The sequence below is a fragment of the Gracilinanus agilis genome, chromosome 4 (assembly GCF_016433145.1).
Source record: "Gracilinanus agilis isolate LMUSP501 chromosome 4, AgileGrace, whole genome shotgun sequence".
NCBI lineage: Eukaryota > Metazoa > Chordata > Mammalia > Didelphimorphia > Didelphidae > Gracilinanus > Gracilinanus agilis.
The window spans coordinates 474,724,573-474,742,868 of NC_058133.1; the positions used below are offsets into that span (position 1 = coordinate 474,724,573).

Sequence of the window (18,296 nt, forward strand, 5' to 3'; positions counted from 1 at the left end):
ATTGAGCCAGGAACCTGGAGTTAAGAAAATCTGAGTTCAAATCAAATATTTACTAGATGTATGATTCTGGGAAAGTCTGAAGTTCTTTGGACTGCAGCTTCCTCATCTCTAAAGTGGGCATAATAATAGCACTTACTTTAAAGGACTGTTGTGAAGATCGAGTGATATCACATTTATAAGGTTATTTTCTTTTCAAAACATAAAGCATTATATCAATGATGGCTATTATTAATTTTTCTGTGGAGGGTATCACCATTCTCTCTGTCATGAATTCCAGTAACCTCAGTATCTTCATCAGATCAGTACTGTTTCTCACCTCACATCCAATCTATTGCCTATTCTTCTCATCTGTACCTTTATGATATCTTTTCTATCCTTCCTCTTCTCTCCTCTCTTACAGACTCATGCCCCAAGGTCTCGCCTTTCTTATTTCTCACTGGTACTCCTTCAAAAGTCTTCTAATTAGTCTCTCAGCCTCAAGTCTCTGCAAAATACAAGCTATCCTTTACTAAGCTACCAAAGAACTTCACTAAAGGTCTTTTACCTCTAAAGTGAAATAAAATGCCCTTTATTTTGTATTTAAAAATCATAACCACATAACATGGCCTCTTCTTATCCTTCTTTACTCCCTTCCACACATTCTAAATTCCTGAAATAGCATACTCCATCTCCCACTTCTGAGTCCTTGCTTTGCTAATCATTTGTGCCTGAAGTACTCTGTCCCTCAACTCTTCATTTTTTCCTGGCTTCCTTTCAGTTTCCACTCCAACTTTTCCTTTTGCAGTTAACCTTTCCTGGTTCCCACCAATGTCTTCCTGTTTCAGAGAGCTTTCTATCTCTTCTGTTGTGATGTAAAAATTCCCAGAGATGTGGTTCCAGGTAAGAAAAAAAATCAATTTATTGACTAGACTAGCAATAACCAATAAATTAATTGGTCCATGATCTGTCTCTGGTGATCAAAGGCAACTCATTCTGAGTCTTCAGTTACTTAAATACCATTCTGAAAGCTCACTATTCAATTCTTCCATAGACATCCCAAGACATCTCTAACTGAAGGGTACATAAGAAGTGGGCTAACATTTTCCAGTCGCTCCCTGATCCCCTCATGATGATGGGGCACACTTATATACCTGATTACAGGATTCTAATATCCTTTCTGATCTAGATGGAGAAATCAAGTTAGATCTGGTTAGATTTGACTTCCATCATTCATTTCAATGGAGGAATCAAGGACACAGTCATGCCATCTCCCAGACATAGTTGGCTGAAGCTAGATTTTTTTACCAGAAAAGATGGATCTTAGATTTTTCAATCCTAATTGTCCCAATTTTAGAGAATGTTCTGGGGCAAGGAATAGAAGGTACATTCCTAGATTTGTCAGGACAAAGGAATGAAGAAAAGGATTGAAAAATACAATGTTACAGACCAGTATTGGAAATCAAAAAGATGCAGTATTAAGAATAAATCTTCTCACTGTGTATCTTATATATTTACCTAGTTATATACATAATATCTCTCCCCTTGTAACATATGCTTCTTGACGGTAGAACAGTTTTTTTGTCCTTGTATTCCCAGAGCCAGTCTCATAGTAAATGTTTAACAAATGTTTATTGACTAACAGACTATGCCTATGACTCAGATTTATAGATCAAGCCCTTGTCTCTTCAGTGAGATGCAATTTTTCATCACCAACTGCCTATTTCAAATTTAATGTCACTTAAACATTTCAAATTCAATATGCCCCAAACACTTTACTTTTCCTCCTTGAAACTAACCCTTATTCTGAACTTCTCTATTTCTGTTGCAAATACCACCATCCTACACATTCAGGTTTGCAATTTTAGTGTCATCCTCCCATCCTCACGCTTACACACCAATCAGATTGATAAATATTGCTTGCTCTATTCCCACAATATCTTTTCTATACATTCCCTTCATTTCATCTGCAGCCACCATCCTAGATCTTAGAGGTCAAAATCACCTCTTCCCTGGGCAATTGCCATAGTTTCCTAATTGGTCTCTGTGATTCATCTCTTCCTATTGTAATCTATCCTCTATGCGGCAACCTTTTTGGCCGTGAGAGCCACAAACGCTACATTTTTAAAAATGTAATTTCGTGAGAGCCATACAGTGCTCACAGTGTGCTCCTGTAACAGCGCCTGAAAAAAAATGACTTTATGGGTCCTGCAGAAAGAGCCATATCTGGCCCTCAAAAGAGCCAGATATGGCTCAAGAACCATACATTGCGGACCCCTGCTCTACATAGTTGCTAAAGTGATTTTCCTAAAGCATAGTACCTGACCATGTCATCCCACCTCCTTACACAATAATTCAGGAGTTCTCTTTTACCTGAGAATTAAATATAAATTCTTCTGTTGGTTCTTAAAGTTCTTCTTAACCTGATTTCATACTGTCTCTCTAGTCATCTTTCACATTACTCCCTTCTATGAAATCTATACTTCACCCACACTGCCCTATTGTTATTTCCCATACAAGATGCCCCATATTCTATCTTTGTGTCTTTGTATTGGCTATTCCCTTTGTTTAGAATGATCTTCCTTCTAATTTTGACCTGTTACAACCCTTGACTTTCTTCAGGACTCAGCCCAAACATTGCCTTCTGTAGGAGTCCTTTATTGCCCTCCTCCTCAATTGCTATTGCCTTCTGGGATCTTGGAATCTAAGATGCCAGGACTCTGGGATGCTTGAACACTAGAACATCTTGACTCACGTGTGGCTGATGGGTTCCCTTCTCTTGACCTTTCAAAACTCACAAGGTTATAGTTTTCAGTCTCTTTGCTTAAAAACAAAAATGGACAAAGACAGAGGCATAGGACCAAGTCCTGTTTCATAGGTCCACATGTTGGGTTCAGTGGGGGAAGGCCTAAGGTCTCTCCCTTTTATAGCACTGCCTCTCCTTACATAAAGGATTAAAAAAAATATATGTGAATATCAACTAGCTAAAGAAAAATGGGAATGGCCAAGTGAATGAAAGCCTTTTAAAGGTGCTCTCAATTCTGGCTATGCAGCTAATTGAAAAGGGTTTCTCCTAACCACATGTCTAGCATGTTTCAGTGCCATTCCAAAGCACTTCAATTTTGCACCCTGTTGCTCTTCATTATCTCTCTCTAATTTGGAAGAGGTGGGGGTGGTTATAGACAGGAGCCATTTATATTTATATATCACAAAGAAACCTGGGATTTTCTTTCTGTCTAGCTAAATTTTTGTTCTTCAGTTGCTGTGATCTCTGTGTGGATCCCTTATAGAAACAGGACCCCACAATTCACTTATTGCCTCCTCAAAGCTGTAAAAGATGATGAGTTTGGAGGGAGAAGGAAGAAAAAGTAGAGAAAATGCAGGAAGCCACCAAAGCTGTGACGTTTAGCACAGCTAGTTACCAGCTCTGACAATCCAGCACAGCAGGTTGTCAGGAGGATGGAAATTCTACACTCAGTTTCCCCTATGTGATTCTTTTCACAGTGACATTCACTTCCATTGAAACTATTGCAATCAGTATCTTATTCAGCCCTAAGGAGACACAGAAAAACAATACAGGTTCTTGGCAAGAACAACCACAGTCACAGACTACCCACTATCCCAAAACAAACCCCTAAACAAACCCCCAATAATACAAAAACTTCCCCTAGAAGTCACCTCACAACAAACCAGCATATAGTGAGTTAATGTTAAAGATTTTAAATCTCTAACTCAGATTCCCATACACAAGTGCCTGTAAGAACAGGCCAGAAGTCTCCAAGTCATCCTCCTTTCCAGATCCAATTTGGTACAGTAATTTAATATAAAAGAACAATGAATGAAATATGAAGAAATTTTCTCCCATGAAAAGGCCTGTACGTTCTCATTACTGTAGCCCAAGAGATACATCAAACACACCTAACACATTGTCTCCAAAGATAAGATGTATGGTGGGAATGGAATTCATGCCAACATTGATGTAATCTTGAGAAAAAATGATATAAAAATTAAAATCAGCACATGGCACTTCAGATCAGCCACTGCAAACCTACTGGGTCTCTGGCTCTTCTCACTCCATTTTCGATCAATTGTCTCACCCCCAAAGGGAACTGGACTGCTGGTAATCCAAAGGAGAGACTAGAAGAGAATGTTCTACCTCCCAGCTGAACCTAGTAAGCATGACTCCTGAAAATTCTGCACCTTACTATCTTCTGGTCAAAGGAGACAATGGAGGAGAAAATAGACCTCGAGGCCCATAGCTACAGCTAAGGTTCTATTGCCTTTATTATTTATCTTTCCAAACATTTTATGGTTATATTAATGTTTTTTATTTTTATATGTCATTTTCAGAGATACAATGTCCCTCTCTCAACCACTGAGCCCTCCCATCGAAACAATAAAAATATTGAATAAAAACCAAACACAGAAGCCCTAGCTAACAATATATCACCATTCCTTACCCCTTAATCCCTGACCCAAGCCTCTAAGGAAAGGAAGAAGACATATTTTCTCCTGTTTCTGGAGGTCAAAATGGGTCATTACAATTAAACAATGTTCTCCTTCATTTTAGCTCTTTCATTTACATTATTATAATTAGCAAGTAAAATGTTTCCCTGGTTTTGCTCACTGAATTCACTCTGTGCTAGTTCATAAAGGTCTTTTCAAGTTCCTCTGAATTTCTTATACATTCTATTCCTCATAAGCACATATATGTCATCATGTTCATAGATTATAGTTTGCCCAGCCTTTCCTCAGCTGATTAAAAACCATTTTGTTTTTAGTTCTTTGCTGCTACAAATATTTTGGTACAGGAAATATTTTAGCATATATGGATTCTTTCTCACTTTGAGTTACTTATATTTGACCAAGATCACAGTAAATTAAATTTAAAGCCTTTTTTTTTTTTGCACAATTCCAAATTGTTTCCCAGAATGAGTGGACCAATTCCATCTATCCAAATAATCACATATATAAAATAAAGTAAATAGAAAAGAAAATAGGATATCTTGTCTCTAGGAAAAGGCAGACGAGACCTGTTCCATGAATGTCACTGTTTCAGAAACTTGGGTAATCAACCGAGACTAATCCAAATGCAGGTGGGCCCTGCTCTAAGGAAATAAAATAATATTAAAAGTGTCTTTCATTCTTTCTGAATTTTTAGGGTCTTCTTATTTGTTTTCTTCTTTGTGGTTCTTAATTGCAAGGTGGGGGAAGGTCTAGGCATTAAGAAATCAGAAATATCAAGAGGATAGAGACTTCTGGAACTTAGATTCTAATCAGTGTTATAACAGTGACATGCAGTTTACTAGGCACTATATAAGCATGGAACATTGCTGAGAGAATCAAATGTAAGGGCAACAGTAAGACCTAGTAACATTTAGGTTCCCCAATTCCTTTCCTGTTTCCTTTCTTCTTCCCTTAGGCTAATTGATCTTTTCTTTTAGATAATCTTTTTTCTAAATCCTTAATTTTCATGGCTCTACATATACTAGAGTATGCTGAAAAACACTTAAATAAATTCTATTAATTAAAAAAGTATACTAGAGTAGTATATATTTTTAGGTTTTTAGAAATAATTCCTTTCTTTTAAAATGGAAAGGAGGTTTTCATTAGCAAAATTGTAGATAGGGAAGAGAAATGCTTATTCCAAGACTTGCTTTGGTCTTGAAAGATGGTGAATCATGGCAATCGGAAGACATAACATTTTTCTTTATGAGAGGTTTTCTTGCAGTTGGAATACATCAAAATCTAAAATAAAACCGTATTGACAAAAACCAAAACTAAGTTTCTCAAATACACAGGGTAAGAATTCTACCACCAAATTGTCAATGAAGATTACCCATTGACTAGATTATATATCAATGTTATCATGATCTTCATAATGAATACGGAGAGGAGGGGAAAGTATCAAGTATAGGTAGAATGATTCTTGCTGCCCTAATTTTGCCTTATTTTCTGTTTATTCTCACAATAATCAGCCTCATCTTTCTCCTATAGGCAACCTTACACACCATAAATTCCCATAACTGGAATGTCACTTAGGAAGCAGCAGGTGACTCCAAACTGGTCATTTCCCACAAACATGTACTCTTATACAAAACATTCAGGGAGATAGTGAGCCAGTCAGGAAAATCCAAGTTCATACCCTACTTAACCAATTTAGTTCTGTGAATCTTGAGCAAATCACTAAATCTCTCAGTTCCCCAAGCAAATCTCTAAGATTATAAATTGTAGACAAGGTAGGCTTTTGTACTGATAGAGGGAAGTAACTCACTGCATGGATCTTTATTCCAGTGAAAGCATAGACCAAGTCCTGATCCTCTATATAGAAATCCCATTTCAGTTGTCTATTTCAAAGAGGCTATAGATACGATTACTATCTCTTTAAGACTATAGAAGCTAAATGGAATTTGAGAACAGCTGTTTTGTATTGGCAGATTTGAAGTGACAGATGAGAAATGTCAGATTATGTTATGCTTCTCCCTATTGAGTTAGGAAGAAGGAGTGTGTTTTATCTGTGATCTATAAGGAACTACGAGGAATCTGGAAGTAACAGACAAGTTAGCCTTGAACTCATGGTCCCTACAAGTGGGCATCAGTTAACAATGTATTCTGAGTTTATGCCCTCTTTTCCCACTGTGTATTTGTGGGAGAGTTGAGGCTTATGAGGGGCCAGTATCTGGCAGACTGGAACATAAGTACATGGTTATATCATGAGATAGTTTTTTTTTTTTTTTTTAACTCTTACCTTCGTGTTAGTCTTACCTTTTTTGGTTCTAAGACAGAAGATTGGCAAGGGCTAGGCAATCACTGTTAAGTGATTTACCCAGGGTCACACAGCTAGGAAGTGTCTTTTGTCAGATTTGAACCCAGGTCCTCCAAATCCAGGCCTGGCACTCTAACCACTGTGCTACCTACCTGCCTAACATATTGTTTTAAAAGGGTGCCCCCCCACTAAGGATAACCTGAAACTACAGGTTAGTAGTCTCTTTTTGAGATGTCCCAGAGAGAAGTGCTTCATAGACTTTGAAAATAATGCTATTTTCAAAGTTATGAATAATTTCATACTAATCTTTTATCTTGTTGTTCCAAAAAGTTTTTGGTTACTTTAAAAATTGTTTCTATGCATCTTCTTCACATTAATTCTCTCACTCTCCAAAATTTTTGCCTTTCAACATTCCTTTTTTTTGAGAACACCAAAATAATATCTTTGATTTTTGTCTTGCTGATTCTTGTATGCTTATATTTTTAAATAAAAGATCTTTTTGGACTTTTTGTTTTGTTTTTATACCACCTAAGTTCCCCCCTTTATCCTCCCATATTCCCTGTCCCAGAAAGCCATTCCCATAAAAAGAATATTTTGAAAAGGAGGAAAAAACAATTAGCAAAACCAAAGAACTAACTGAAAAAAATCAGAAAACATATGTAATATTCCATACCAAAAGACCTCTTGCCTCTGCAAAGGAGTTGGGGAAGGTGCCTTCTCATATCTGAGACATACTTGCTCTTTGTAATTTTCTAACATTCATTTTTTATTATTTTGTAGTTCTCTACATTTACATTGTTTTAGTCATTGAATATATTGGTTCTTGCCTCTGCTTCCTTCCCTTGGCACCAACTCATCCATCATAGAAAACTCTCCATGTTTCTCAGTAGACAATCATGTTCTCATTTTTTTGACAGTAATATTCCACTATATTCAGGTTCCTCAATTTGTATAGCCATTCCCAAGTCCACAGCATCTACTTTATTTCTAGTTCTTTGCTACCACAAAAAAATTCTGGCATAAATATTTTAGTTACATAAGGACTTTACTTTCTTTTTACTAATGACTTCCTTGGAGTATATGCCTAAAACTGGGTCAAATGGTAAGCACTTTAGTTGCTTAATTCCAAATTGCTTTCCAAAATGGTTATAGCATTCTAAGCTACATCAATACATTAATGTGTCTATCTTCCCACAGTTTCTCCAATACTGATTATTCCCATTTCTACTCATTTTTATCAATTTTCTTGGTGTGAGGTAAAACCTCAGCTGTTTTGATTTGCATTTCTTTTATTAATCATGATCTGAAACACTTTTTTCATATGGTTGTTAAAAATGTATAATTTTTTTGAGAGGAAACATTGTTTAGAGGAAGAAAGAAAGCTTGCATTATTCTGATCCATTGCCTTGACATTTTGCATGAAACTAAGTCTAGTGTACAGTGATGGGAGGAAAAAGCTTTCAGTTTTATCCAGTGGTTGGCTTACCATTTTCCCCTTGTCTCTCTACACTCTACCACCTCCATCAAGTATTCCTTGAAGGACAGTGGAGTTTTTGATTATTTGTTGTTTTTAGCTATTAAAACAATTTATTAATTTCTCCAGCACAACCAAGAGTTAAGATCCAGGTCCTTCAGTGAAGAGGCCTCACACATTAGGAGGTAGTCTTTATGTCTAAAGCATATTGTCTTCCCAGTTTTAGAAGCCAGATATAAGAGGAAAGGGAGGTGACAAGAGAAGGGGTAGAAAAACATTGGTTATTCAAGTAATCAGTATACTTTACTTAGGTTAAAAACTATCAAAAAAACCATATTATAAAGCACATTGGTAACCACTTAGTACTTTGTTAGATACCAAAGTGGAAAACAGGGAAAAGAGCCAAAACCTGGAAATCTAGGGTTTAAGGATCTCAATTCTGCTATTGATCTCTTATGTAGAACTTTCCAAAGATCTTTTCCCTCCCTGAGTTTTTTTTTCCTCTGAAAAATTATGATCTGGAGTAGCTCCACTTAGCTCTAATAGTCCAGTGACAATGATAAAATTAAATATAAACAATCCAGAAATCATTTGCTTTACACTGTCACCACCTTGTGGCAAAATCTGAAAACAACAGTTTGGTGAAGATGAAGTATTGCTAATTAACAAAATCAATTAAACAGCAATTATTGAGGCTATTACATTAATTTATATTTCTATTATTTACAAGTTACAAACTCTCCCTGTCTCCTCCAATTGTCTTTGTCCACTTACCCCTTGATTTGTGTATATATGATACTTTTATATACTCATAATCAGTATGCAAGGAATAGTGAATATTGAGAAAGACTCAAAAGCAGAAAGACTTTTTAAGTACTAAATATACTAAGTGTTTGACCCTAGACAAGTCATATACATTTCAAATGATATGGGAAACTCTCTAAATGACAGTTCTTTTTTTATATATACATGTGTTATCACTTAATACCTATTTCCATATTATTCATTTTTGTAATAATCTTTTAAAACCAAGACCCCAAATAACATACCTACATAAACAAGTGATAAATCATATGTTTTTCTTCTGTGTTTCTTTTTCCACAGTTCTTCCTCTTGATGTGGATAGTGTTCTTTCTCATAAGTCCCTTGGGATTGTCCTGGATCATTGCATTGCTACTAGTAGCCAAATTGATTACATTTGGTGGTTCCATAATGTTTCAGTTTCTGTGTAAAATGTTCTCTGGGTTCTGCTCATTTCACTTTGCATCAGTTCATGGAGGTCTTCCCAGTTCTTATAGAAATCAAGCAGTTCATCATTCCTTATAGCACGATAGTATTCCATCACCACCATATACTACAATTTGTTCAGCTATTCACCAATTGAGAGACATCTCATTTTCTAATTTTTTGCCACCACAAAGATCATGGCTATGAATATTTTTGTACAATCCTTTTTTTTTTTTATCTCTTTGGGGAAAATAAAACTTAGTAGTGGTACTGCTAAATCAAAGGGCATGCATAAATCACAGGATTTCTTAATCCTTTCTTTTTAAAATATTTTGGAATTCTTTGGAGATCTGATGAATTTGGTATACCTTTCTCAGAATAAGGTTTTAAATGAACAAAATAAAATATGTAGTATTACAAAGGAAACCAAAAATGAGGAAGACCAGTCAATTGCCATGTACATAAAATATAAACAGAATAGATGGAAGGTAATATCTGAAGAAGGGATTGTGAAGGGGATAGAAAGAGGGCAAGGTCTTCAGCCCAAATTCCACTTTTTATTGAAGGTAGAATTTGGGCTGAATCTTGAAATAAACCAAGGAATCTATGTGGTAGAGGTGAAGGGGCAAAACATTCCAGGCATTGGAGAGATGGAATTTGAGAAAAGGAGTTATATTCAAGGAACAAAAAGTGCTCCAATGTAGATGGACCTTAGAAGGTAGAGTATATAAAGGGGGATAACATGTAAAAAAACTGAAAAAGAAGACAGATAGCAAAGGGCTTTAAATGCTAATCAAAGGATTTTATACTTGATCTTTGAAGTAACAGGAAGTCACTGAAAGGTACTGAGTAGAGAAAGGTTGTGAGAAAGGCAGATAAGTAAATACAGTGGGGAGAGATATGAGATAAGGAGACAAGTCAGGAGGTCCAGGGAAGAAGTGATGAGGATCTGAATCAGGGTGCTGGCTGTGTGGATAGAGAGGAATCATAGAAGAGATGTCAAGAAGGTAGAAAAGACAATATCTGACAATGGAATGGATATATGAGGTAAGAGTAAGGAGTAGAGGATGACACAGAGGATTTGAGCTTGGGTGAGGGTGACAGGGAGAATGGTGATGTCCTCCATAGTAAAGGGAAGATTAAGAGGATTTAGGGGGAAAGAAACATTGTTTTGGACATGTTGAATATAAGATGTCTATGGGATATCCAGTTAGACATCCAAAAGGCAGATGGTGATGTGGGAGGAGAGCCCACTAGAGACAAGAACAAAGCAGCTGCATAGAGATGGCAATTGAATTCAGGGAAATTGATAGAATTAAGATAACTATAGGCATCAAGGAAGGCTCTAATACACAGGGAAATATTGAAGTTTAGAAATTTTAGAGATGTTGGCAGTTAGGGAAACTGCTGCACGGTTTAGGAAGGGATGGTATCAAGGATATGAGAGACCTTGGCCTAGGTAATAAGAACACACACCCCTTAATCAGCGAGATTCGTGAAGAAGAAAGTAAAGCAAAATGTTTGAGTAAGGAGGAAGTATAATCACTTGGTGAATAACCTGGGATTTTTAAAAATATGAGGCAAGGTCCTCAACATATTGGGTAGGGATAGGGCTTACTGGAGATGTCTGAAAAGGAATGAAAAGTTTTGGAATAGTCACTGAGGTGATAGAGATAGCAAATCAATTAGAGATGTGTAAAATGGACTGTGTTGCTACAAAGAAGGCCCGGTTAAGATTTCATAAAACATAAATTTGTAGGATTCTACTCAGCAATGTTTTGTGAATTTTTTTCCAACAAAGACTACAGATTTGACAAATTTATCCCTGGATCTGGGAGAGAAGCTATTTCCTTTCCAAGTATGCATTCTGATAATGTTTTCCCATATCCTGTAAATACTAAAATATCAGTCAAACGTTTGTTGCAAGATCACATCAAAGCCTGACTCACTTGGCTTCTTATTCATCCTCTGAATAACTTCTTTGTGGCTGCTGACAGTGTCTCTCTCCTTGAAGAGGCTGGCTAGCTTTTATTTCCAACATGTCCAAGATACTATTTTCAGCAACTACTCACTTTTGTCTCATGCATTCTTCTAGGTTTGGGAAAGTCTGAAGCACTTTGGGTATATTCAAACTGCATGTTCTAATCATCAGATGAGTGCAGTTAGATCACTAAGGGAGGCCAGGAGGGAAAAAAATCACTTAACAGTCATTCACAGTACTATTCCATTGTCCATGTGGTTGTGCTTTGTTGTTTAGTCATTTTTCAGTCATGTCCAACTTTTCATATGACCCCTTTTTGGGGTTTTCTTAACAGAGATACTAGAGTAATTTGCCATTTCCTTTTTTTCATTCATTTGACAGTTGAGGAAACGGAGGCAGAGTTAAATGATTTACCCAAGGTCACACAGCTAAGTCTGAGGCTCAATTTAAGCTCAAGCATTCCTGACTCCAGGCCTGGTTATTAATCTATTGCACAACCTAGCTACCATCAACTGGTTGTGTTACCACATGGAATTTCTATCTCTGAGTCTGTTCACTTTTTAATAGTCCTTTGGCCTTCCCTTTCTAGAATTTCTGACCCAATAGTCCTCCCACTCTTCCACACTCTATCACCAAAAAGGAATAATTCCTTGGAGTCAAATTATGGAAGAGTTAAAAAAAAAAAAAGCTATATGGTATGGACTATGGGTCTAGAAAGCTTTGTCTACAAGGAACTGTCTTTGAATTTGTGGAATTTAGCCACGTGAAAATGTTGTAGAAGTAAACTTGATGCATTTGGGTGACTTCTCAGCTAACCTGGTAGGAAAAGTCACAATGGAAAGGCCAACTTGCCTAAATCTATATTCTTTCCAGCAACTTTCAAATGGACAGAGCTGGAGCCACAAAAACGAATTAAAAACTGCCATTTTTCCTTCATTAGTTTCTCCTCCCTATGATGAAACATATCCTCCTATCCTGGAAGTGGGATGATGAGAAACCTCTGCCAGATCTAGAAATATGGCCTAATGTGTTAGGGAACAAATGATAGACCAAATAAGTGACTCTTAAATCAGCTGTGGGTCTGATTATTTGCATTCAAAGTAACTTTGCCTAGCAAAGTATCACAAGGATACAGGAGACCCAACTATGAACATGAAATGAATGCCCTTTATCAAAGGGCCAAAGCATGTGGCCCATTGGAAGAGATAAGGAAATATATGTTTAGCCCATACACTTGGTATGTTGCCGAATTAAAGTAAAGCAAAGACTTGTAAATGTGTGCATTGCTTCATTCCCATTTGGAAGGGAAGAAAGTATTTTCTTTACTTACAGGCTTCAGAGATGGAAGGAACTGACCATCTCCCCTAAATCAGTTTGATAAGTGAAAGCTGAGTAGGTACAGTGACTGCTTCTGCAGAGCAATACAATCTTCCCAGTCCCAAATATTCAGGCGTCAAAAGGGAATTGGAGTAGATCGTGGGAATTGCCTTGAAGTTAACAAATACAGAAAGTCAAGAAACTTGATTTCCTCATTCCAAAAACTGAAGAGAAATGAAGGAAGTTGGTATATCAAGATAAGGGGGAGTGAAGGGAATGCAATGAGGGAGATCTGAGAAAGAAATGGAAATTTTTGGGTGAGGAAACAGAAATCTAGAAAGATGACAGGCAGACTGGGAAGAATGTTGGAAGGAGTAGCCAGGAAATGTGGAAGGAAAAAAAAAGGGGCATCCATATTGTGTTAAGAATTTCAGAGGTATTAGCATCATATACTTATTTCATGCAATTGCAAAGACAAGACTAGGCCCTCCACTCCCACCAATCCCATAACAACAATAAAAGGTATTTCAAATATTTTGAGTAATAAAGATAATGTGGAAGATTTTATGTTTTTAAAAATAACTTTATTTTTGGTTAGGCATCTACATTGTAAAGTTAATAATCATTTTTAAGGGATATAATTTTTATCTAAAGAAGTGGGATAATAAAACAAAGATTCATTTGTCATTTTATACCAAGACACAATGTATATAGTTCTGGGGACTCAAGGAGACATAAATGCCTGCAAATCTCCAGAAAAGTGGTTCTCAAAATGTGGTCAAGAACGCTTAGGGATATTACAACCACTTTCGGAGGTAAGTTATAAGGTCAAATTTATTTTCATACCATTAATATGTTTGAATGTCTATAGGATAAATATTGATCGATATAACCCATTTAAACAGAAACTTTTGGGGAGAGTCTTCACTAATTTTTAAGAGTGCAAAAGAGACAAAAAAGTTTGAGAACTGTTGCTTTTAAAAAGTCTTAGTCTGTTACATTCTTAGAACACATAGTATTTTTCTCTTCTTTATTATTCATTTCCTGCTAGTGCAGTGAAGCTTAATAGTTTGTGGTCTTAAGATTCTTAACTTTTATTTCAGCTAAAACACTGAGGTTTTCTCAATGTTTAATACAAAAGTAATGACAGACATTTTGCTTTTTCAGGAATGGATGACTTACACCAACGCCTATCCTCAGGCCCAGAAAATGTCTTTAAGATCTATCCCACCCCCACCCCCAAGATTCTTGCATAACCCAGCAATTTCTAACCACCTTAATCACCCCTGTTCCTAGAGATCTTTTCAAAGACACTTCCTGCAGTTCGGCTTTTCTAAGTCCTATGGCTATACTTAGTAGTATAGTATACTAGGTTAACAATTCCCTTTTCTCCCACCTTCCTCGGACATCCTGGTCTAACTAAGCCCTTATCTCAAATTTCAATTTCTCCACCCTGAATAGAAGGCTCACTTTATTTACTGATCACTTAGTTTGAGTTTTCGAACTGGTTGACATAATATGTAAATATCTAGACATTTATGCATTTATGCATAAACTCAGATACATATATGCACACAGTGCGAATCACGACGGTGTGTGTGGGGCGGGGGGAGGAGGGGGGAGCTCCTCCGTATAGAGATAGACCATGGAGCCCAGAAACCAGAGATGGCGGAGCAAGAAAGGCTTCCTCCTCAGGTACAAGAGAGGCCGATCACCCGCCACCTTCCCGGAAGTTATGGGATATTGTGGTCTTTCGTTCCATTAGGTAAAGAAGCACCCAAATGACGTTACAGCCAGAGGTGATCAGTTCGAAATACAGAAAGTAACCCCAAATCAGAGGGAAACTACTCACTCCCACTTCCGCGAGAAGGCCGCGCCAGCTACTACTTCCGCCTGGGAAACCACTGCGAACCAATCACGGACTCGCACGGACGCACGCGTAGTCTCCCAGCCGGCCCTGTGAATTCTGGGAATCTGAGCCTCCTTGTTCAGCCGATCCTCGGCCCTCCATGGGTGGGCACTGATGTGTCTAGAGAAACTCGAGAGAGAATTTTTAGGGGAATTTTGTGAACCGGTGGGAGGCCAGGCCGAGTCGAACTTTGCGTCCTGCTTCGTCTTTCTCTCTGGGTCGTATTTATAAGGATTGTGAACCTGGTGGTCCCTAGACACGACTGAAAACCTTAAAACAGTCGTTTATGGAACCATAAACATGAAGAAACACGAACGTAGAAAGAAAAAAAAATTGCCTACGTCCAATAAGGATCAATTTCGCGAGCTGGCTTGTACTGAGAGGCCCCATGGTGTAATGGTTAGCACTCTGGACTTTGAATCCAGCGATCTGAGTTCGAATCTCGGTGGGACCTTTATTTTTCGCTGGTTTATTTTCATGAGTTCGTCCATATAACATATTCTGAAAGGCTTTTCTGATGAAAAGAAAGAATATGACAAAAATATGATTCTTAGTTCTCGCTAGGGAAAACCTTCACTACTATTGAACTAAACCAGAAAACTTAGGTAAATAGACGAGGTGGCCGAGTGGTTAAGGCGATGGACTGCTAATCCATTGTGCTCTGCACGCGTGGGTTCGAATCCCATCCTCGTCGGTTTCTCTTGCTTAGCAAAATTGTGTCTTTTAATCCCTTATCTATGAGAACGTGACTGCTTATTTAACATAGATAAGTGGAAAATATCTCCTGATTGAGTTTAAACTAAAAAAAACCGTACATAATTAATTTCCAAATTATCCCAAATTTCCATTTATCAAAAAAAATTCTTCCCCGTCTTAGCCTTTTCCTCTCTAGCATTTTGTACAACGCATTTTTGTACTTTTTTATCCAGTGATGATGATATTCATCAGTCATTCTCATCACTCACTCGGTGACAAATTCTTTGGCCTAGGTCAATCTGTAAAACAACCAGTTTTAAACTCAATTAAGGACTTGGGAGGTTAGGAGGCACAAAGATGCAAAGTTAGCAAAACGACAATCCCTGCTTTCATATTGATTGCTTCCTCTTCTTCAGTAAAGTTTCTTCACATCCTCAGAATTCGGAGTGGGGGTTTCCTAACTCCAAACTTCGTGCTGTTTGGAGCTTCTGAAATGTACTTCTCGTCTATGACAATATACCCATTCTCTATTCAGAATCTTACGATCCAATTTCCCCCTGCTACATTCCTATTCCATCTTTCCCTGAAGTCTTACAGGCAAGTATCATACTTGAAGGAATGACAGAACATCAGAGCTGAGAGGGAATTTAGAAACAGTCGAAGATTCCACATTTTAGAAATACATAAATTGAAAGACAAAGACGTCTATTGATAATTTGACTTTTCTTAACTCGCCGTTTTCAGAGAGAAGGAAATTATACCTCAAATAAGTAGAATTATTATGTTGTTAAGAAACAGAGGTGGAATTGAAGTGGGATGCAGGATCACCTTCCTCTTTTTTAAAAATATGTTTATTGTGCGCAAAACGGTACTTCGTAGTCGGCAGGATTCGAACCTGCGCGGGGAAACCCCAATGGATTTCAAGTCCATCGCCTTAACCACTCGGCCACGACTACCACGAGTTTTCGCTTATCTCATGAATGTTTCATTTCTTCGTTTCCTTTCAGGTTAAACCTAGTATTTTGTTCAGTTTCATTTAGTGTCAATTATGTAATAGATACTTAATAAATACATATCTAACTAAAACCAAAACTGAATGCTTGATAAAATTATTCTAAAGTTTTAATAAGCTCTCTCTTAGCAAGATAAACATGACTGAATAGTAAAGGTAATGATCTGAAAGTCCTAGAGGTATCCTTCATAAATCTAAGTTCTCTTCCCAGCTGTGTGACCCTGGGCAAGTCACTTGACTAGCCCTACTGCCTTGCCCTTGCCACTCTTCTGCCTTGGAGCCAATACACAGTATTGACTCCAAGATGGAAGGTGAGGGTTTTAAAAACAAACAAACAAACAAACAAACAAACAAATAAATGTAAGTTCTGCCAATCACAGAAGATCTTTTCTGAGGGGAAAACATACACAGGAGGAATTAGTGCCCTTTTGAAAGAAAATGTAATTTTTGAGTACTAAGTGTGATTAGAAACTATAATTTAACAACGGGTTTCTTGAAGGTCTTTTGTTTTTGTAACCAATTATATAACCGGGGATGTTATTCCTCAGTCAAGCAGATCTGGCTTTACCAAGTACTTTTGGAAGAGAACTAGTTGTACCTTTACATATCTTTCCAATGAACCCAACAAAAAGTTTCTATTTGATCCATGAGGTTTTGGGTCCTTTCTGAGACCCAGAATGGAAAAGTGGGTAGATTCTAAACATTCTCTTGAGAAACTTTGTTAGCTCTATTGAAAACAACAGCAACAGGACTACAATTCGGTCCCCAAAGCTCTCCACTCTTCTACTTTAGACTAAGAGGCCTGTTTGTGACCCATTACCACTGGTGTAAAATAAAGATAAATTAATCTCTTCTCTAGCCTAAGAAGTTTTTTTGCTTTCTCCAGGGTCACCCACTTTTTCTTGAACTTTATACTTTCAACTTTCCACCTTAACTTTTCTTTACTTCATCAATCATCTTAATCACATGGGTTTACATTCTGACAAAAATTATGGTCACCCTTATTGCACACATCAGGTAATAGTGATGATAACTGAAGTTTTTAAGTGCAACATATACCTGATAAAGGTTAATGATATGTTGTTGAGCTTTTTAAATTCAATTTTATTTTACTTCAAAGTCAGAATTCTCTCTCTTCCACTTCCTTTCCAATCCTATTCTCTGAGAAAGAAAACAACAACAACAACAAAAAAAAAACCTGCAACAAAGATGTATAGTCGAGCAAAAGAAATTCTGGTATTGGCCAAAAAGCACATCAAACAAACGGAAGCCTGAGTCTGCAGAGTCTATCTCTTCTGTATCTGGAAGTGAATATGATTTTTGATATATTTCAAAAGAGGAAATGTGGCAAATATAAAAGAGTCCACATTTATCTTTCTTAGTTAATCTGTTATGCATCATTTGAATCGTTTATCTTTTAGATTTCTTATTTTCACTCTAAAGCTAAATAGTAATCGTATTTTCAAATGTAAAATTTAAGTAGCAGTAGCTATTCAAATAAAACTAAAAGCCACAATCTAGCAGAGGATGGTTTCGATCCATCGACCTCTGGGTTATGGGCCCAGCACGCTTCCGCTGCGCCACTCTGCTAACTGCAGAGAAAGGTTTTTTTTGTTCTTTCAATTGGCTATCTCATATTCATAAATGACATTCCTTGTTTCATTCGCCTTTTTTTTTTTTTAAATTATCTTCCCAGATCCATAAACGTTCCCAAGGCATTCCCCAATCCCGAACCATTCTACACCTCCAGATTAAAAAAAAAAAAAATTGGCTTGCTCGCCCTAAAATGTGATTGATCCTGAGTCTAACAATCTTCCTACTTTCTTACAAATTCTGAAATGAAATGCTGCCTGTTTATGTGCCCAACTGAATTCTATCAGTGAACATTCCCGCATATTTTCCCAGGTGATGGAATGACTAACGATCGCCTTTTTAACG

General features: G+C 37.1%; 2 protein-coding genes and 4 non-coding genes across 6 annotated transcripts in view; 2 read left to right on the forward strand and 4 right to left on the reverse strand.

Moving 5' to 3' along the window:
- The window catches only part of LOC123244240 (histone H2B type 2-E-like), a 262,719-nt gene that overhangs the window by 135,983 nt on the left and 108,440 nt on the right, over positions 1-18,296 (reverse strand). The window lies entirely within an intron of this gene.
- The window catches only part of LOC123244239 (histone H3-like centromeric protein cid), a 160,826-nt gene that overhangs the window by 48,792 nt on the left and 93,738 nt on the right, over positions 1-18,296 (reverse strand). The gene's annotated exons all lie outside the window — the stretch shown is intronic.
- On the forward strand, positions 15,033-15,104 carry TRNAQ-UUG. The gene has a single exon. It is a non-coding gene; the product is annotated as a tRNA-Gln (tRNA).
- On the forward strand, positions 15,263-15,344 carry TRNAS-GCU. The gene has a single exon. It is a non-coding gene; the product is annotated as a tRNA-Ser (tRNA).
- Positions 16,221-16,302, reverse strand: TRNAS-UGA. Its single transcript has one exon. It is a non-coding gene; the product is annotated as a tRNA-Ser (tRNA).
- Positions 17,877-17,948, reverse strand: TRNAM-CAU. Its single transcript has one exon. It is a non-coding gene; the product is annotated as a tRNA-Met (tRNA).